Below are 20,671 nucleotides of genomic sequence, written 5' to 3'. Positions count from 1 at the left end.
TTTCTTTATTTATTTATTTTTCGTTCGCGTCACATGCGGCTTCCTAATTCTACAGTACGTCCTCGCTTCCCTCTAACAGGGCTTTTTCTTCTTCTTTATTTGTTGATGTCGGTAAGATGGCGTCAATGTTGAAAGCTTTCGGAACAGTGTACTAGAAGGGGCTATTGTGTTCAGTAAAGACCCGCGCTTGAGGCTCCTTTTGCAGACTTCATCAGGTGGCGCCACGTCAGCGTGGGATGTATGGAAGCCGCCGTGTTTCCCCCGACACGGTCTGCAACAACGGCTCGTTGCATCGGTGCCGCTCGTAACTGTTTGTAGCTTTATTTTTTTATTGTTCAAGGTGCTCGCATGCTATGAGGTTGAGTAGTGTGCTAGGAAGTCTAAGAGAGGCTGAACATATTGAAAAGCAGAGTGAGCTAACTCGTTACATAAAATCCTGCAGTATGAAATCGAATGTGATAGAATAGTCAGCGTTGTTGCTTATATACGTCGTTAGGCGGCAGAAAATCAGCTGTGGAAGCACGCATGCTATTCTTACAATTACGTGTCACACATTAAAAAAATTATCATTGAACACCTTCTTCTTCATGTGCAATATATCACTCATTCTGTAAACAGACGGTAACTTCTAAAAGTCCCAGGGTGAACACTCTACTGGAGATAGTAAAATTAATTAATAACAGAAGGATTATTTCCCTAATTACTCAATTATTTAGGTATTATTAGCAATGCTAAGCAATAACATACTCCGTCCTGATTAATTCATTACTTCATTATAGATTATTTAGATCAGGCATAATTAGTAAAAGAATTATTAACAACTTTCACTTATATGAGTTATGTCAACGTTGGGTAATTATAGGCAATAAAATATTTTACATTGCATTCATATATTTATATTGTGGCGGCATCCGCTCTGCATAATTCAAGCTGGCGCACCTCAGGGAAAGGCAAGCCTTTATTTTAGACGAATGGGTCGCTTGAACTACACAGACTAAAGAATATCGCCAACAACGAAAAGTTTGACGCACAGGCTAGAGGCGCACAACCAGCACAACTGGCGGCAGCAGCAGCGAGCGACGGGAAAGCCTGTGCCGCGAATTTTGGCGGCGGCGCTGCTGTTGCATGGGCTGGCATCCATGTGCCGGACCTTTCCACACTTTCTGCCTGACGGCAATGCATGGCGCGTGCCGCGCCCCTGAACGCACTACGCCTTTCTAGTACACTATACTTTCGGTGTCGTGTGTGTTTAGCTTGCACGTACGTGACGTCACGTAGACAACCTTTCACCCTGATGGTTCTCCAATATGGCGCCTAGGGTGACGTCAGTGTACCATATTCACAACCGTGGGTAACCTGCTTCTATGAAAGACGGAAGAGCTCAGGAGAAGCCCCTACCTTACTGGCTATATTGGGGTGTATTACCCCGCGCGAGACGCCAACGGACGCTCACTCTACTCACCGTGTCGTTTCACAAACACGTCGTCTAGGATGACGTCAGTGCATTCAATCTATAGCGTATTCAATTTAAAAAAAGCTGCATCCGTATCTTAATACATGTTTGACTGATCGATTGATTGATGTAGTAAGAGGGTTCAGCAGGCGCGCTTGCGTTCATCTCTATAGTGCATGTTTTCCGCACCTCGATGTGCACGTGCCGTGTCCCCCCCTCCCCCCCCCCCCCAGTTTCGGCGCGCTTCTCTGTTCTTCCCATCGATACGGCCACATCTGAAAGACTGAAGCAAAATAGAGCTGCGAAGTCCACTTACGTCACCGCCACTAAGAAGAAAGAAAGAGTTGCAGAAGAAAGCGATCTCGAGAACTTCCTAAAACCCACATAAGATGCTCCCTTCACTCTTAATGTTTCACTCGTGACGGTTGTCGCCGTAAAAGAAAGAAAGCAACTAAAACAGAATAAGAAAAGACTTCTCAGGATTGGGAGTCTAGATGCAACCACTTTCCTTGACGCTTGCCTTTTTACAGAGAAGCTGTTTACCTCTGGCCCCCCTTATGCATCCCCCGGGTTCGTTCCCAAAGGGTTCCCTGGATGGCTTGCGTCCGTATCGTGGACAGGAATGCGCGAAAGTCTGCGCCCGGGCGACCATTTGGGAAACCAGGGGAAAGAGCATTGCGACGGCGCCTATATGCGCGTGGCCTGCTCTTCTGTAGTTACAACGTCACGCGCGTCGCAGGAGCCGGCGCGGCTGCAGCAGCGGTTGCGGCAGATACATGGGCGGAGCGGTGACCGCAACGGCGCTTGTGTCGGCGTAGTGCAGTGCGGCCGTATGAGCAAAACGTATGGTTTCGTAATCTACGCAGTCCATGTGTGCAGCCTAAATAGCTTCGCTGGTAATACGTCCTCATGTGAATGTTGCGGCCCCAAATAATTTTTGTGTGAAAGTTATCTCTCCAACTTAAAACTATAGGCAAACGTAGGATTTGCCGCTCTACATATTGGAACACCGCTTTCCGCATGATGCGGCAGCAACCTCACGACAGCACTACCTAAGCACATTTTGGTTCGCTGCGCTTTTAGAGGCACTATCGTTTCTTTCCCGCCGAGAAGAAAGCTGTTAAAACGTCTTCTCCGAAGAGAAACTATTCGGACATGGCAGATTGACGCCGCCATCAGTACACGTATTGCCCATCCAATTTTCTTTGTCGTGTATGCGTTTATTCGTCGTGAAAATAATGGGCCCGTGATAGCTGTAACTCCAAGACGCGTCGTCCTCAAGATGCCTACGACTCCTCTGGCTTCGTAGATTCTTCCGTCTCTTTCTCCTTTTCTGGACCATTGGCGTTTTCTGTTGTCTTGGGTTTTTGCGTCCCTTTCTCCTTCTCCGACTTCTTTGGATTTTCTGTTTTCTTGCGTTTTTGCGGCCCTTTCGGCTTCTTCGACACCTTTGGATTTTTTTTTTTCTTGGGTTTTTGCGTCCCTTTCTTCTTCTCCGACTCCTCTGGATTTACCGGTTGCGTTGGCCCCACTAGCACATTTCGGTGTTGACTGAAGCAATATTCGGTTGGCGCGCACCGTGGACACAGCTCTCCTGGTCGCACCTTGAAGTAGCATGCTGACAGGCACCCCCCACATGGTGCTGCGGACCAAAGGATACATGGTTATGGACGGAAGCATCTAAACAGCCTCGATGATATACGTACAGGGTTAAATAATAAGTACCCGATACAGTAAAATAATCATGTATGTCGTAGGCGAGATGTGTGCCCACCCTGGCAGTATGTAGATCTCTTTGTACAGTACGATCCCATGTAACATTATTCTCGTCACCTACGCGACCCTGTAACAGTCTTCCTGGGCTTGCCCCGACCCGGTAAACCACATTGCTATACCCTGAGCTACCCTATACACTCTGCTACCCTTTCTTCGTGGAAAGCTGTGCTGTCTTTGTCATACCTAAGGCCTCAGCACCATGTAACCTATATCGCAAGACTCGCAGTTACTAGCGAACATTGTTTAACTGCGCGAGCAAACGAACCACAAAGACAGCGAGGGACAGGCATTGGCATTGGGCCGAACCCTTTTGAAGCCTCGGATCCACGATTAATTCCGAGTTTGCACATTGCAAAGTCAGTCGCAAAGCTTATGTGTGTGTGTGTGTGTGTGCGTGTGTGTGCGTGTGTGTGTGTGTGTGTGTGTGTGTGTGTGTGTGTGTGTGTGTGTGTGTGTGTGTGTGTGTGTGTGTGTGTGTGTGTGTGTGTGTGTGTGTGTGTGTGTGTGTGTGTGTGTGTGTGTGTGTGTGTGTGTGTGTGTGTGTGTGTGTGTGTGTGTGTGTGTGTGTGTGTGTGTGTGTGTGTGTGTGTGTGTGTGTGTGTGTGTGTGTGTGTGTGTGTGTGTGTGTGTGTGTGTGTGTGTGTGTGTGTGTGTGTGTGTGTGTGTGTGTGTGTGTGTGTGTGTGTGTGTGTGTGTGTGTGTGTGTGTGTGTGTGTGTGTGTGTGTGTGTGTGTGTGTGTGTGTGTGTGTGTGTGTGTGTGTGTGTGTGTGTGTGTGTGTGTGTGTGTGTGTGTGTGTGTGTGTGTGTGTGTGTGTGTGTGTGTGTGTGTGTGTGTGTGTGTGTGTGTGTGTGTGTGTGTGTGTGTGTGTGTGTGTGTGTGTGTGTGTGTGTGTGTGTGTGTGTGTGTGTGTGTGTGTGTGTGTGTGTGTGTGTGTGTGTGTGTGTGTGTGTGTGTGTGTGTGTGTGTGTGTGTGTGTGTGTGTGTGTGTGTGTGTGTGTGTGTGTGTGTGTGTGTGTGTGTGTGTGTGTGTGTGTGTGTGTGTGTGTGTGTGTGTGTGTGTGTGTGTGTGTGTGTGTGTGTGTGTGTGTGTGTGTGTGTGTGTGTGTGTGTGTGTGTGTGTGTGTGTGTGTGTGTGTGTGTGTGTGTGTGTGTGTGTGTGTGTGTGTGTGTGTGTGTGTGTGTGTGTGTGTGTGTGTGTGTGTGTGTGTGTGTGTGTGTGTGTGTGTGTGTGTGTGTGTGTGTGTGTGTGTGTGTGTGTGTGTGTGTGTGTGTGTGTGTGTGTGTGTGTGTGTGTGTGTGTGTGTGTGTGTGTGTGTGTGTGTGTGTGTGTGTGTGTGTGTGTGTGTGTGTGTGTGTGTGTGTGTGTGTGTGTGTGTGTGTGTGTGTGTGTGTGTGTGTGTGTGTGTGTGTGTGTGTGTGTGTGTGTGTGTGTGTGTGTGTGTGTGTGTGTGTGTGTGTGTGTGTGTGTGTGTGTGTGTGTGTGTGTGTGTGTGTGTGTGTGTGTGTGTGTGTGTGTGTGTGTGTGTGTGTGTGTGTGTGTGTGTGTGTGTGTGTGTGTGTGTGTGTTCAAGCGTGTGTGTTCAGTCATTCAAGCGCGCGCTTGAATGACTGTCTTTCCTGTGAAAACAAGCCCCTTCCGAGCGACATGCGCCAACCAAAAATTATAACCAAACGTGAAGCTGACCATGCACAAACAAGTTTGTGACGGATTTATTGCGAATAGTACCATCATCTACCGTCGGTACTGTTTCCGATTCGCCACAGTTGCCTCACTGAACTTCTCTCACTCAAGAGCCTATCCTCATTGCCTATCATTATAGGGTGCGTGACATTGGTGTGCCCAACAGAAGGTATGCTACTAATTTAGTCGAAATTGTAGCTTGTACTCACGGCAAACACAGATGCCGCAGCTGCTGGGATACTCGAGGCCGTACTGGCACGGGCACTGGCACGGCAGCGAAGGAAGGCAGAAGAAACTCACTTGCAACAAGCTGTACCTTGCTTTGTGCTGAATGAGGTGCTGCCCTGCGAAAGTCAAGGCACAGATGAGGGCAGCCACATGGTCATCATCACCATCATTACCGTCCAGCTCAGTATGTACTGTGGGGCTAAGGCATCGCCAAGCGATCTCCAATTACCCCCGTTTCGCGTCATCTGACTCTGTCCGGTTGTAGCTGATTTTCTAATCTCATCAAACAACCCAATGACCTGCCGTTCTCAAACACGTCTTCCTCCCCATGGCACAAATTCTGTTGCTCTGACAGACATTCTGCACATTACGTGACCTCTCCAACGCCGTTTCTTTCTCTAAATGCCAGTTATAATATAAGCTGCATCTGTCCTGTTATTTACACAGGAGGAAAGAAATGCTGGCTCTCCTGTAATCGAGAGCAGATGTAAGCATTAAATGGCTACCGGCAAAGCAGATTGGTTGGAGATGATGCTAGTCACAATACTAATATGTGTGTAGTGCACGTTCGCATTGGAGCACCCCACCACACCGCACTACGCCATACTGGGGACTGGTCGGTATGGACGCAATAGTTTCCTGTCACAGACAGAACCTCGTTGCAAACAGCCATCCGCGGTGCTCCGGACGCTACCGGCTTGGTCGCTGCTTTCCGATCCAGGTTTGTGCTGTCCAAATTCGTGCTGCATAAAAGTGTTTTTCCGAGCGTGAAAGAAGCCCGAAAATGCACGCTAAGTGCCTCGAGCGGCCAGTCACGTGACAATTTTGATTGCATCTGCTGGCTTCTTTCACGCTCGGAAAAACACTTTTATGTTGCGCGCATTGGGCAACACAGAGCTGTATCGGTAGTCTTTCATGTCGCTCTCCAATTTTCTCATTGACACTTTTAATCTAATCATGATGTTTTAGAAGTTGATTAATTAGTAAATGAGACGATTATCTAATTAGGTGGAATGAGAAAATAATTTGAGTATCTCCAAGCGTCGGCAACCACTCGCTTGGTTCTGTCCAGCTACGTGGCACTCGCATATCTTTTATACTGTGGCTGAATTTAGCTCGGACACCCTGTATGTAGTCCCGGCCTGTGCAGCTAATCGATAATTAGTCTTCGACAGCTGTACTGTTCGCGTTCGTGTTCACTACCGGTGACCTTGATGATCTTGACATATCACCGATTGAACATATCGATGACCGTGCAAAATCGCAATCTAATTTCGAGCAATGCTGCTTATGAAATTGTACCAAACGTACCGCTTTCCCGGGGAGAAGAAGAAAACAGTTTGGGAGACTTTGGACACCTCTTGAAGTACGCCTGTGAATCCGTTGTAAGGAAGCGCGCTTCTAGAGTTCTGAAAGTTCGGTTACCGCACATCATTGGAAGTAACGTTGGAATTTCAAGCACTCGTTCACCCCTCGCATGGCACACGCCGCGGGACCGTGAAGTAATAAAAAAACTACGTGCAGCGCTCATTTCTAACGTAACGTAACATTGTCGTAACTAACGACAACGACGAGCACTTGGAACAAACCTGAACCAGCTTCCGAGCAAACCGCCGTGAGGAGTAAGACGGACAAGGTCGCACCCAACATTTTCTTTTTCTTACGTTGCCCTGAAACAAAAGATAGGTTGGATGTGAGTAGAGGTAAGTTAATCGTGGGCAATAAAGTCACTTACAATTTTGCAAGGTACAGTGTTTGCCAAGTGACAAATTTTCGAAGCCACCGTACGCGTCCCGTATACTGTCGTTAAGGTCTTGCACAATTCTCATAAAATTTCTATAGGCAGAACACACTTGCACAACTTAGATTGTAGAGAGATAAACAGAAAGATTGTGACTTTAGAGGAGCATCAAAAGGCAACATAGATCAATTTTATAAATGCGGCAAAGCATTCTTTCGAAACTCAAGTTCCGTTTCTTTTGGCGGGAAAAAGTTGGTTATTACTGGGCAACCAAAGAACGCCAAACTTTCTCATTTTCTGAATTTCGCACCGAAATCTAGGCACTGACACGCTCGGGCATCGGCGGCTCAGTGTGACGTCAGTGTCTCGTACTCGATGTGAGGCGAAGATGTTGAAGAATACATGTCTCGTATGTGAGCCGTTTTGGCGGAAGAAAACTTTACGAAACTTGCTAGGTTCCTTCAGAGTGCAATGCTGTGCCCAAGACCGAAGCCCAGTAGATGATGACAATTGACAATGGCAATTACTTATAGTAAGCTACTGCGGTATTCGTGAGTGTATTTTAGTTCTTGCGTCTCTTTAGGCTCCTCAAAACAGCTGTCCCTGTGTGAACGACCGCTTCCCTGCCCGAGAAGAGTAATTCATTAATGTAGCATAGTCTAATACTCCTATTATTTATTTATTTATTTATTTATAAATAGCGCATGCTCTATTCGGGCCCAAGCAGGAATGGTTACATCAATAGTATTAAGTAGGACTAGAAAGAGAGAAATAGCAAAATACAGAAGAATTCTCGGACATCGACATACGAAATGTATAATTGTCAACAATAAGTATGAAGCAAAAACAATAGTCTTAGTTCACAACTCAAAAACAAAGTAGTGATATACCATGCACACACAACAGTTCACTGCATTCAGCATTTTACCAAATATCAATATAGAACACACACGAGAATTGACGAATTTCCTTCATTGCGTGTAGTGCAATATTTACAAAAAGAAACATTATTCACGAGATGAACGAACGAATGTGGTTGTATTCGCGTTAAATAGTTCTTGTGGTAATTTATTTCATAATGATATAGCATAAGGAAACAGGGAATACTGACGTATGCTAAGGGGGCTAAATGGTTGCCTAACTGTTTTGTTGTGTTGTGTGTGATCAAAGCGCATGGACGGCTCGGGCATATGACATTCACGCAGTATTTTAATGTGACCATGGTAAAGCTGATAGATAAATGTTAATCTGGACACCATTCTACGATGATCCAGATTTCTTTTGCCCTATCGCGAAGGACAGATACACTCGAGACGCGTAGTCATAAAAGATAAACAAGACTAAGTTCTGCACTATTTCTATTTTTGTAATTAAATATTGTTGATACGTTCTGCAGATCAGATCCGCATATACAAATTTTGCCCTGATGAGAGGTTTGTATGGTGTTAACTTTGCAGGGGGTGACGCATGCCGCAGTCCTAGTTTTGAAGATGCCAACTTTTTGTGTGCGTTACTGCGAAGATTATCTACATGGGGCTCCCATCTTAATGTGAGTGTGACACCCAAAAACTTCACTTTGCGAGTTTTTTTTTTAACGTAAGCATTTTTAATGGTGTAAGCAAGTTCTAAAGGGTCTCTTTTGTTCCTAAATCTTATGCTCGCTGTTTCTGAAGGATTCGGCTTGAAGCGCCATTTAGCACTGATTGAAAGCACTGATTTAACGACGGACTGATTTAAGGCAATGCAGCATTTAGTCTGACTTGATCAGAGTGTCAATTTATCCTGGTATAAGCAACACAACCGTCCGCAAAAAGGCGGATCTTCTTACGTGGTTCCACTGATATACAGATATCATTTATGTAAACCGAAAACAAGAGTGGACCAAGCACCGACCCTTGTGGAGCTCCTGAGTGCTCATCTAGTGCCTTAGATATGCAGTCATTAACAGCCACGTATTGTTGCCTTGAAGCTAAGTAGCATGCTATCCAGAGAATAATGTTGCGTTCAATCAGTACCAATAGCATGCGGTTTAGTTACTAAATCGTCATTCGAGTGTTTTCTAGCGCTTTTGTCTAATAATCAAAACACCACAGCAACATTACGGACCACAATGTAGATCCAAAGAAGTAGATTTAAGTTCTTTGTATATATTGGGATAAGAACATGTTTAAACAAGGGTAAAGTGCTTCGGGCAGGCTAGCCGACGTCTCGATAGGTCGACCTATATTTGTCAAGAGCGACCTCGTCATCTTTGGCGTGTTAGTTTTAACAGTAAACTAGAGTAACGTCAAACCACCACCAACAGCGACACCACGTGACGTCACTCGACTAACCTGTTAAGGCTAACACGTCAGTGATGCCAAGGCCACCTTAGACAAATATAGGTCCCACTATCCAAAAGTCAGTCAGGCCTGCCTGAGGCACTTTACTCAGTTCATACAAATTTTGATCCGGCCTTGTGTTTCCATGTGTCGCCCGCCATCTTTACTTTTGTTTATAGACAGCATACCCACTTTGTAGAGTCAAAAATGCGAAACATCCCGAGCGAAATTTCTGGCTAAGCCACTAAAAGTAACCATCTGAGCACCTGGAAGTTCTCTCAAGTGGTGTGAGTGGGGCGAGCACGCAATTGAGTATAGGGAAGTGCTTCGACGAAAGCCTCACTCTGAATAACCGACACGAAGAGCACCAGGCACTCAATACCATAGATTTTTCTTCGTAAGTGGTCTTTGCCCTTAATCGGCCTCCTCTGCTAATAGTATGTCCCGCTTCTTAATTACCCCGTGATGTGCACAATCAAGTCTCCCCTATCATTATTTTCCTTACCTTTTCATCCTTGCCACTTCCTGAACCAATTCACCGCAGCCCTTTAAGGGCAAGAATGTCAATAAATGCGTGTAAACAACAACAACAACCCGCCGTGGTTGCTCAGTGGCTATGGTGTTGGGCTGCTGAGCACGAGGTCGCGGGATCGAATCCCGGCCGCGGCGGCCGCATTTCGATGGGGGCGAAATGCGAAAACACCCGTGTGCTTAGATTTAGGTGCACGCTAAAGAACCCCAGGTGGTCGAAATTTCCGGAGTCCTCCACTACGGCGTGCCTCATAATCAGGAAGTGGTTTTGGCACGTAAAACCCCATAATTTTTTTTAACGACAACAACAACACTATATGATTGACTGGAATTTACTCTTATGAACAACTCTACAGCGTAAAACCTTTTTTTGTGAACATGAGTGCCGAGGTGTTTTTTTTTTTCTTCTTCTTCATCGCCATGTGGCGACAGTGGAGCTGAAATTGAGGTGGCCTGACGTAAATGGCGACAAAATAACGAACACGACTCGAAAATGGCATGTCGACAAGATAACAAAAAAGGACGGATGGGTGCCGCAAAACGTGTTTGCAGCTGCTGTTGCAATAAGAGCCCCCTCATCATCCACGCATGCGCAGCGATACGTTGCGGAATTCTTAAGTATCATTACGCATCCTGTAATAAGCTTGTGGTGAACCTCGCTATGACCTTGCGATTAAGCTATGTGAAGCTCGTGAAGCCATTGCAGCAACCAAGCTGTGGCAAAAAAAAAAGTTCATTGGAACATACGCACGCTTTGCTGTCCGTGACGCACATCGAGAAAGGCATGCACATGAGACACTGGGGCGGCCACTTTGTGGTTCATAAGCCCACAGTTCAGACGCAGAGCCGGCCCCACAGAATCTTCATGACGCTGTGCAATCACAGAAGGCCACACGCGTTGCACACAGTGCCAAAGGCATCGTCCAGGGACCTGCATTCTTACTCCGAGTAGGCATGAACCGGTCGGTAAGCGTTAATGTTGGCGGCGCGAATTCACTGACCTTCGCACTCGCACTGACGCACTGCGGTCTCTCCAGGATGTCTCCGTTTCCACGTCCACACTCCGCGGTGTCTTGTCGGCGAAACCACTTGGTCTCGTAGTTACGGGCACGAACATCAACGTTCTCCTGGTGAACGAGCCGAACTGCCGTTCCTTTTGGCGGGCGTCACGACATTCATCTTGTTGCAGCGGCTAGTGTAGGTTTGCTTCTCCACTTCCTCTGGCGCCGGTCCATGCAGTTGTTCGCTATTGTTGCTCCTTGACAATGTGGCATGTCCAATACTGGGAACCAGGTCAGAAGCGTGTGGTATGAGGAACGTAACAGGGTGTAAGGCGCCGTTTTAAATCGAGGAAAAGGAGGAGGCACGTACGCGGAGTCTAACACTACGTGAAAAGCGATACCGGCAACGTGTGCATTTGTCCCCGTTGGTGCTTATCTCATAAGGCACGTTCACAGGACCCGCTCTCTGACACCGACGGAAATCAACTACAAAGCTATTTCGAATGGTGGTGGGGGGGTGACGAGCCCGTAACTATACTGTCGCTCTAAGAAACGCGCAAGCGCTTCTACGGGTGTCCGGTCTTGTCGCTAACAATTACTCTTTTTTTTTCTTTCTCTCTCTCCTTTTTTAGGCATGCGATAGCATCTCGATGTGCGACGTCATCTCACACGATTGAACGAGGTGTAGCGAGCAGGTACCTACCTTATTCGTTCCCACTCTTTATGTTCGCGGCATTAACTGATCCTGAAGCACATACAGGCACAGCTTGTTAAGTGATCTTGAAGCTTTCCTGCACTGCTCAAGCGAAGGCCTCAAAAACAAGCGACGCGCCCCATGCCTTCTATTTCCACTCTCCCCATCTTGCCACGTTGCTATGCCACTTTATACGCGCTGTCGGGTATACTTAACTGCTGCGCAATATATTAAATGACACGTAGGGTGGTTACCTATACGAATTCCTAATCATTTGGGACTTGCTTTTTCTTTTTCCAGTCCTTCAGTAGAGCGCCTTAAACGAGCATACCGGGGCCGTCACAGTCTGAGGTGCTACTTCGTTCGGAGTGTTCATTCATTCTGAAAGCTAAATGACTTCATATTTTCTAACCATGCGCCTCTTATATTGCCGGGAGCAATCGCGAGCATCACCTAAATACGCACACACAAAAAAGTAAGCCATCTGCTTGCGGTCCAGCGCGGGCTTCCGATTTCGCGTGACTAGAGACGACGGCAAAGCGAGAGAGAGACCGTGTGTCGAGCGCCTTGCGCCTTTCTCTCGCAGAGGACGTCGACGTCGACATCTGCTTGTTGGCGCGTCGTCATTAGCGAACCACCGTATTTACCGCTACATAAGCGACAGCTGCCTGCTGCGCGAGCAAAGAAACGAGGACGAGTGAAGAGGGGATCGAACACAAGCGCTGTCAACCATACTTTTAACCGATTGTCTTTCTGTCTGCTCTTCACTAAACGCGCCCAATTCATCAAAGTATTTGAGAACAGTATATATCCTCTCCTCCCAAGTCATTTGCGCCTTCTTCATTTACTGCGGGTACCAGGCCACAAAGGTTTAGTCTTCAATGAATATGCAGATGCACTCGCAGCAGCGTCCCACAATGGTCCTCTAATTCCCATTTTACCAACGTCGGCTTTTGTCGCTGTGGTGCTTTTCACAAAATTTGCTGCTCTACAAATAACTTCGCTAAATAATTGTTGTCCGCATCTGATTTCCCGCGTCTCAATTTCCCTTGGGACAACAAACGGGACTCCGCGATAAAACTCTAATTAACGATTACCAGACTACGGTGCCGAGTCACCCCTCCCTACCTGAACGTTTACTTTTGCAGGTCTGGTCTGGCTACATCACCTATGTTCTGGTGATGAGGTATGGTCTGGCTATATCACTGGTGGGCTAGTTGGTACTGCATAACTTGAGGAAAAGCGAAAAAAAAAACACGGACAACAGAAGCGCTTTGTCTTCGTTCCCTTCTGTTATCCTTGCTTTTTTTTTTCTTGGGCTCTGCCCCAAGTTATCATCTATGCGTTCTTCATGCAATGAAACTTCTCAATGCAATTTCTCTTTAGCATGTTGCTCGTTCAATGTTCAAAGGAAAAGATTTTTACCAGAACCCTTCCGAATCCTTGGCTTGAATTCGGCTACTCCAGTAACCATTTCCTGTGATGCTACCGTACTGGGTAGCAATGGCAATGACCACAGGAACATTTGTGAAGCCCTCTGAAATTTTCTACACCAGACAAAAATTGTTGTTTATCGTACTGAATAGACAAAAAACGAGTGCCTGCGCTTTCTGACTTTTTTTCCTTGATTTCTTTTTCTTCCTGCTTTGCTGGGGAGCCAGGATTTGAAACCAACCAGCGGACATTTTTATCTACTTTCCTAATTGACTTCTACAGGCAACTAGTGGCATCTAGAGTCCCAAGTCTGCTATAAACGTCAACAAACATACGAACCGCGATGTATGGAGAAGCGCCATTGCTTTAAAGGGAACCCAAATAGCGAGAAAGCCTATGATAAAACATTGTAAAACAACATTAGATTCGTGAACCAAACAGTTGTGAGCCAGATGTGAGCCCACCTATTCTCCAACACACGTGCTTTTAGACCAACTAACGTGCGTACACATTCGAGAAAAATGCGCTTCTTTTTTTCGTTTAAGCACATCAAGGGGAGATTATTTCATTTCATTTCAGCCTCCACAGCCAGACGAGTACACTGTGGTCGAAGTCACGTGGTAACGGCAACCTTGTTACGAAAACTTGGAAGGCAGTGGTTTTCGTGGCAATTTGTCAGATGTCCGCCTGCAATTACGTGTATTTTTATTTGCGTATTTTCTGAGACGTTCATTGATGCAGTGTTCGGGCTCACCGACAAAAACACGGCCAACATAAAAGCGCAGTTTCGCATACCGCGCCTTGTGCGCAGACATTATATGCGTTGCTGCGGTTACTGCCTCATGTTCACTTTTCCTTTGTAATGCGCAGTTTTGGCATATAATATCCAAGACCTTCTCCCCCTCGCCTGCTGTATCTAAAGAACAGTCTCGTCAGGACCAACCTCCAAGGGGTGATATATTCGTAAGGGATAGCTTGCGCAGTCCAGCACGTCTGCTTATTTTCTTCAACTTGTGGTCTGTTCCAATGGAATCACAGCTAAACTCCTTTGTAACGTTTATCTTGCATGTTCCTGCAGGTCAATGGCCTTTCCACGCCCCCAACTTGGTTGCTGCATGTATCGTCTCGGCGACAGGCGTAATTACTTTACCCGCGTTTTGCAATAATGGCAGCCGAGAGTCAAAGTCTTTATTCAGTACGCACATCTTTTGTTCTGCGAGCATGCGAGGCACATTCGCACCACCGACCTTTCCACGTGACATTTGTACGTAATAAAGTAAAGAGCGGAAACATACAAGACAGGTTAACCATTCCATTTACTCGAATAAAACACTGTAACGAAATTCGAGGTATCTTTAGTGAACTCATATGCCTAAACAGTTCTAGTTCATGTCTAACGGAAGGAAAACTATGTTCAATGATAGGTGAATTACTTCAAACCATCACCGCACTAATTTACGTTCCGTGAGCTCAAGTGTGGTTTGATTAACGGTTAGTGCTGACATTTAAGATATTGCCCTCGTCCTGCCGCTATGCCGATATTTCTCGTTTGACCGATGCCGCAGTGCTAAAAATACCTCATCACGACTCGAGCATCACAACTCGGTCGTCTGAAGTTCACGTAAAAAGGAAGTATCAGCAAATGGGTGTGTTTTTATACGCACGCAACGTCAGCTTGCTTTTTTTTTTCTAAAGGAGGGGGCTCGCATCTTCTGGAAATATATAGAGGGAAGTGGAGTGGAGTGTTTAAGACTATTCGCCACTTTTGCTAGTGCGCAGTGATGCGGAAGAAAGACAGAGTCATTTGGTAAAAATCAAAGCAACCTTCTATATATATATATATATATATATATATATATATATATATATATATATATATATATATATATACACACACACAGAGAGAGTTGATAACCAGCGTAATGGCAGTGTCAGTATCTGTGCCAGACTGCAACGCTGCCCGGCACAGCTCAGGTGCGGCAGCCCAGGGACCGGCGGCCCTCGGATCAGCCAGCGTCTCGAGCACAGGCAACAGGAGCCCTGCTGGTTCCTCGGACGTCCTCGTCCACGCTCGGCTCCGCGATCATCCGCACCTTGCCACGGACATCTCGCCTGGCAGGTTACTCTCGCCTAGTTCCCTCCAGGAGCTCGGAACTGCTGCCCGCCTGGTTAGAACACTGCGAGCTCGCGCCTCTGCCGCCGTGCTCGTGCACCCGTCCCCGTCTTTGTTCTTCACGGAGCTTGCGTGACCGCTCCGACCTTCTAGCGGCACCTCGCGGCACTTGCATCTGACAGGGACAAGTGCCACTGACAGCTACACTTCTGCAAAAGTTGTGCACGATATTCAATTCCATCTCAAAAGACGTTCTATTGAGAGTAACAAAAAGCCAATAAACCACGAAATTAGAAGAGACTGAATAAACTATTGCGCGATGTTCGGAAGAGGGGTAAACCGGACAAGTTAGTATTCGTTCATAATTAACGGCAGAGCGTAGAACAGCAGCGACAAGGCGTTGTTCCTGTCGTTCTTATATTAAAAGTCCACAATTCTTTTAATTTTTAATGTCGAGCTTGTGCTTTCTGCAATGGCTTCTTAGAATGGGGAAGGGCGGAGGTGCTTACATATGAGAAAATGCGGTAGTTTCGGGCCTCGAACACGGGGCGCGATCATCATTCGCGCGTAGCTTTTCACTCGAGCGATCGAGGGCGGTTCTTAATGCGCGCCTTTCTTTTGATCGAGTGCCAGTGGCAAACAGTTCTCACTATAAAACCGTGCATCCTGGCAGTAGTAGCTGTCTGTAGATTTTCATTGGCTCCTCAGTGGCTCCTGAATGACGTAATTAGCTGGAATCAGTCGGTCCAGAGTCGAATTCGCGAGGCTGTTCGCAATTATGCCAACGGCTCGTCATACGCCGGCGCTAGCGTTTTTGGCCAATCACGAAAGCCGATGATCCAATACACCGGCGATCGTTCGCTTCACGGATTTGGTGTCCTGGAAGCCAACTGATGCGTCATACTCGCGCACTGTGTCTCAAAACTGTCTGCGTGAAAAATTGTTGGACAACTGGGATTGTAGTCCCAAAAGGTTCTTACGCTATATTAAAGTTCGTAAGAATTAGAAACAGCAAATGCTGAGAGTGGCATATCATCAGCGACTAATCAGAAAAAGTTCTTACGAAAAAGTTTTTTTCGGACTGGGCCCCTGACTGCCAACGTTTCGACAGCGAATTAACTACGATTCGATAAAAATTCGATAAGGCAGGACAATGGCTCGACAAGGGGATCGTGACAGGCCAACACACATTCGGGCACTGCCTCGGCCAGCTACGGCCGACGTGACATGCAGCAGGGTCTCGCGGCCATTTGAAAGCATCCGTCACGTGCGAACGTGCAGGATACTAATGCTGGGCACTTCGCTAGCTTATGCACAGTGCACCACGGTTCTAATAGAACAAGTTGTATCTGTCAGTTGCTCGTCTCCGTCGAAATCCACTCTGTTTACGCGCCCAAACGCCAGGCGATGTTCCAAATGCGCAATCGCCGACCTATCGAACCTCCAGCGACGCGTCTGCTTCTCAGTTGACTAGTGCCTGCTTATTCGGCGCTTCTCAGATGTTTCAACATTACGCGAGCAGGTGGCACTCGAAAACGAGTCACGATTCGCCTTTCTTCCTCAGCGTCGTGAAGGTTCCTCCACTCCCACTAGTGCGGTTGAAATATGGCAGAACTGCCCGTATAGGGCGAGCGCGCACGCCGCCTGGTGAGGTGAGCTGTAAATAAAGAACGAACACACACCGAAGATAGGAGCCAAATAATTAAACGCGTCAGTCAAAACGGCATCGCCTCTTGCTCTTACATACGCCTGCGAATTCTCTTACGTTGTTTCCTATGCAGTCGTGCGCCGACTCCTTGAGAACCCCTTCGCATTCAAGACGGCTCGCTCGGACGCTTTATCTACCGAGCGCGGTAACCTAAATGCTCAATCTTTTTCGTACTTTAGGCAGAGAAAGCTAGCGCATGTGCATTTGCAATAAGCGTGTAGTCTTTCAATAACCCTGTACGCATTAACCCACTGTCACGCCCCAGGAGTTGCGATGTCAAAGGCGAACTCCAAGTGCGATTTTGCGACCTCGTCGGAGAATCTTTAAAGCTGCTGTATGTTGGGCGACTTGTAACTATAACGTAGACGAAAATTTTTGGCTCCAGCGGACGAGCACATGAAGGAAACGTTGAAAACACAGTACACCGAAGAATACCAAAGAATCTTTGTTTAGCCTACAACGAATTAGGTCAGCTCAAATTCTGCAGCTTTACGTCCCAGAAACACCGTCTGATAACCTGGCACGCCGTATAGCGGGAACTCAGGTGTAATTTTGACCACGTGACTTTTTTTAACGGACAGTTAATGCGCAGTGTGAAGCGTCTTTAATTTCTCCGCCATCGGAATGCGGCCGCCGCGGCAGGTATTCAACACACTCAGTTATATCAGGCAACATGTTAAAAAAAATTGAAAGTGTTCGCTGAAACACCCGGTATATTATATATAACTATATATATATATATACCGGGTGTTTCATATCATAAGAAGCTAACAATCAAAGACGCCATACAGCATACTGTAAATTTTTTGTACTTACGACCAGAATTAAACAAAATGATAAATAACTGGAGATGAAACTGCATGAAAAAATGACGTGCCGCAGGTGCGGAACGATTCCACGTCTTTGCATTACACGTGCGATGCTCTTACTGATTGAGCTCCCAAGGCGCCGTTTTCCCGCCCACTTTCTCGGATAGTTACGTTTCACTACTAGACCTAACCATGATAGTGCTAGCCAGCGCCACCACTCACATAGCTTGGCGGCGCAACACATTGTTATATTAAAGTTGATCTCGAAGCATCTGACCTGGCATCATTCACATTAACGTGGCGTCGTGACACTGCGTGAATTTTAATGACGTCGTGCAGAAATAGGGAAAGGTATGATGGGAGAGAGAGAGAGACAGAACACTACTGTGCCCTTGATGAGGTCCGGAGGTGGGGGGTGTCATATGCGCATGCGCGAGAACATATGAACGGTTTGGCTGACGCTTCACTCTTCCGTATTTCTTTTTCAGATCTCAGGCAATTGTGATTACGTTTCGGATTGTTAGCTGGATGTTTTTAAACGTGGGTTAGGGAAGGAAAAGAGCTATTTTGTTATTTTTCACCGTTCTCCTCGTCCAAGTGTTTACCAGCCTCAACACTTGCTAAGTGTTATCCTGTTACGTGACATAAGCGTGCGGGGCAGCTTCTAACAACTCAGAAAATGTGTTTCGTGACAGTAAAACGACGCAGAAAAATGGGACAGACTTCAAGCAAGAACAGCACGCACCAGGAAACACTGACTACTATCTTCTTGGCTTTCTACGCTGTGTTACCGTTTTACCGCCGCAAACCGCGTTGAATCAACAGAGCGGCTCGCTTCTGAAGAAGCGTCCTTGCTTCTTTAGAGTGACCCTAATGTGAATCATCAGATCAGTCCAGAGAAAGCATTCTTTCGAAATTCTATTTTCGTTAATTTCGCCCTAAAAGGTCGATTACTGGAGCAGGAAGTACAGAGCAACGTCTTTATATTTAATTTCATGCCAGAAGTTCAAGCTGTTCCAACGGTTGCGGCTTTTCCACCTGCTCTACACTTAACGAAATTTGTCCCAACTCCGTTTCTTGTGTCTTCAGTACCTCCTCAGGCTATTTTGGTTGAGTCAGAACTGCAAGAGACCAAAGTTCTTGCACTCACAATACATAACTACACAAGGGAATGCATATTCCAAAATATACCTTACCGAGGGCTAAAAATGAGGGCTACACCAGGCTGGCCCCTACCCTGTAAAAAAGAGAAAAGGTTGTGTCATGATAGAAAAGCAAAACATTTTTTTCAGGTCTTGTGGATTACACGTACTTATTAGGTGACACTAAATAAAATGTATGTGGCCGACTGTCACTCCGCCAAGATCACTGCGTGACCCTGACATCCCGGCAAGACGCAAACGGGGCTTTAAAAGCTCTTCTCAAAAAATAAATTATTTTTATTTGAGACATTCTTCTTATAATTCTCGAAAAACTAGCAGTAATTTTATTATTCGCTTTGGCTCTGGTGAAAATTTATAAATAGCTGAACTTCCATACAGCTGGTAATATTGCCACGGGCCGACACCACTTTTGAGAAAGAGGCCAATCGGTTCTAGGATTGACGGCGACAATTCCTGAGCTGAAGCGACATGTCGCTTTTTATTCAGCTATTGGTATTTGTCTGTCTACTTTATGTATGCTTCGGTTGTCTGTATCTTCCCACGCAACATCTTGGCGGAAGCAGCATTCTTTGTGCTTGTCACGACGAAGCTACTTTGCGGACCCTACCTGAGAATTTTGATGCTGATGCTGTTGTCATTTCCACTGATGAAAAATTTTATTGTGAACGCCATTTTCAGGGGAGGGCGCCGGTGGGTCCTGCGCAGACCCATCAACGTAAACATTAGGTGGATGTTGTCATGTTCGCAAAAGCAATGTTTAAAATAAAGGTGCCACATCAAGACATGCTCCACTTCATTTGCACTCTGTGAGTGCAAATGTCAGTCAGCAACAGGCGTAATCGAGTAACCACGGTTCAGATATTCGTCATCATCTTCAACATGCCACGGAAGAGCACAGGATCGCGTCTGCTTTACTAAAGCTGTTACAGAAGTTTCATAGGCTTTGTTCTGATGCGCTCTGCAGCACACACTTCTGGCAGCTCGTACCAATGCAAGACCAAAGCACGTGCGTAACTTTCCCGGCGAGCGGATTGGAGGTGCAAAGGGAGATGGCACACCAAGATGGCTGCATTTCCGGCTCAAAAATGTTGGGCGTGAGACCGGGCTAGTTGGTATTCCATGCTGAAGTGACTGGCGCAAGTGTGGACAGCGGACACTAAAAAGGCGACAAGGCCAAGCGCTTCTCGTTGTCGCCTTTTTAGTCTCCCGTGTCCACTCTTGCCCTAGTCACTTCATAAATGTGACGTCAAGGCCTCCTATTTTGTTTCTTTCTTCCATGGGAAAAGTATTGCTACAAGAACCAGCCCATGCTTGTCTTGACTAAGTAGGTCTGGTTAGCTACCAACCTAGCTTACATAATCAGCTTATTCTCAATCATAAATGAGGTTTAGTTTCTTAGATTTATAAAGACATTTTTTTTTGTAATATTGGAATGAACCACCAGCTATTTCTTCTAACCTTTCAATCTCCCTCCTTTACTGTATAAAGGTTGTCCCACATAACATGAGCCAAAGCTGTGCAAATGCAAGGAAATCCCGACCCGAGTTGGCCCGAATGCATAATGTTGGCACTGGCCTAGAGTTACATGGGCTATTTTTTATTTTCCTCTTGGTTAACGTATTACTTATGTTTAATTAATCAACTTTTTAGGCTTTGGCTGTAGACCCCAAGGGTGGGATACAAGATTAGGAGTACCTTGAGAAAGCTCTCAATAAATTGTTTCCAACACGTTATATCCCACGTGGCCCTTTCTTCTGCGTTCCAAAGAAAGCCCGAGAAAGACAAAATACAGTGAGAAGGGGCACTTGTGCGCTGTTATTGTGCTGCTCTCAAGCGTACGATGGACGAACAAGGTCGGCTGAGGCGAGACTGGCGCACAACAGGGCGTTATCCCTCCTGTAGGTATCTGGGCATGCGGCTCTTATCTCATGGTGGTACAAATGCATGCTGTTGGCCAAATGTTTCCGAATCTATACGTACAAAGCATCTAAGGCCACGAAAAAGTAAAGACGAAAG

At 46.4% G+C, this 20,671-nt stretch overlaps 1 protein-coding gene and 1 long non-coding RNA gene across 10 annotated transcripts in view; both read right to left on the bottom strand.

The window, feature by feature from the left end:
• Positions 1-2,652: 2,652 nt before the first annotated feature.
• On the bottom strand, positions 2,653-11,608 carry LOC135910613 (uncharacterized). The gene is made up of 4 exons (XR_010567098.2): positions 11,438-11,608; positions 6,730-6,810; positions 5,122-5,256; positions 2,653-3,095 (listed from the first exon to the last, which is right to left on the bottom strand). It is a non-coding gene; the product is annotated as an uncharacterized lncRNA (long non-coding RNA).
• Positions 11,609-14,764: 3,156 nt separating this feature from the next.
• The window catches only part of LOC135910628 (uncharacterized), a 38,538-nt gene continuing 32,631 nt past the window's right edge, over positions 14,765-20,671 (bottom strand). For 6 of the 9 annotated variants that reach the window (XM_070534423.1, XM_065442636.2, XM_065442637.2 and 3 more), the window contains 3 exons: positions 19,263-19,352; positions 18,689-18,729; positions 18,398-18,613 (listed from right to left, as the gene is read on the bottom strand). The gene's annotated coding sequence lies outside the window, so the exon portion shown is untranslated. Of the gene's footprint in view, positions 15,185-18,397; positions 18,614-18,688; positions 18,730-19,262; positions 19,353-20,671 lie in introns of those variants that run through there. The other 3 variants (XM_065442638.2, XM_070534419.1, XM_070534420.1) reach the window with 2 other exon arrangements.

Source organism: Dermacentor albipictus, chromosome 2, assembly GCF_038994185.2.
Source record: "Dermacentor albipictus isolate Rhodes 1998 colony chromosome 2, USDA_Dalb.pri_finalv2, whole genome shotgun sequence".
Classification (NCBI taxonomy): domain Eukaryota; kingdom Metazoa; phylum Arthropoda; class Arachnida; order Ixodida; family Ixodidae; genus Dermacentor; species Dermacentor albipictus.
Note: the sequence above shows the minus strand (reverse complement) of the source record. Positions and strands in the feature narration are given on the sequence as shown.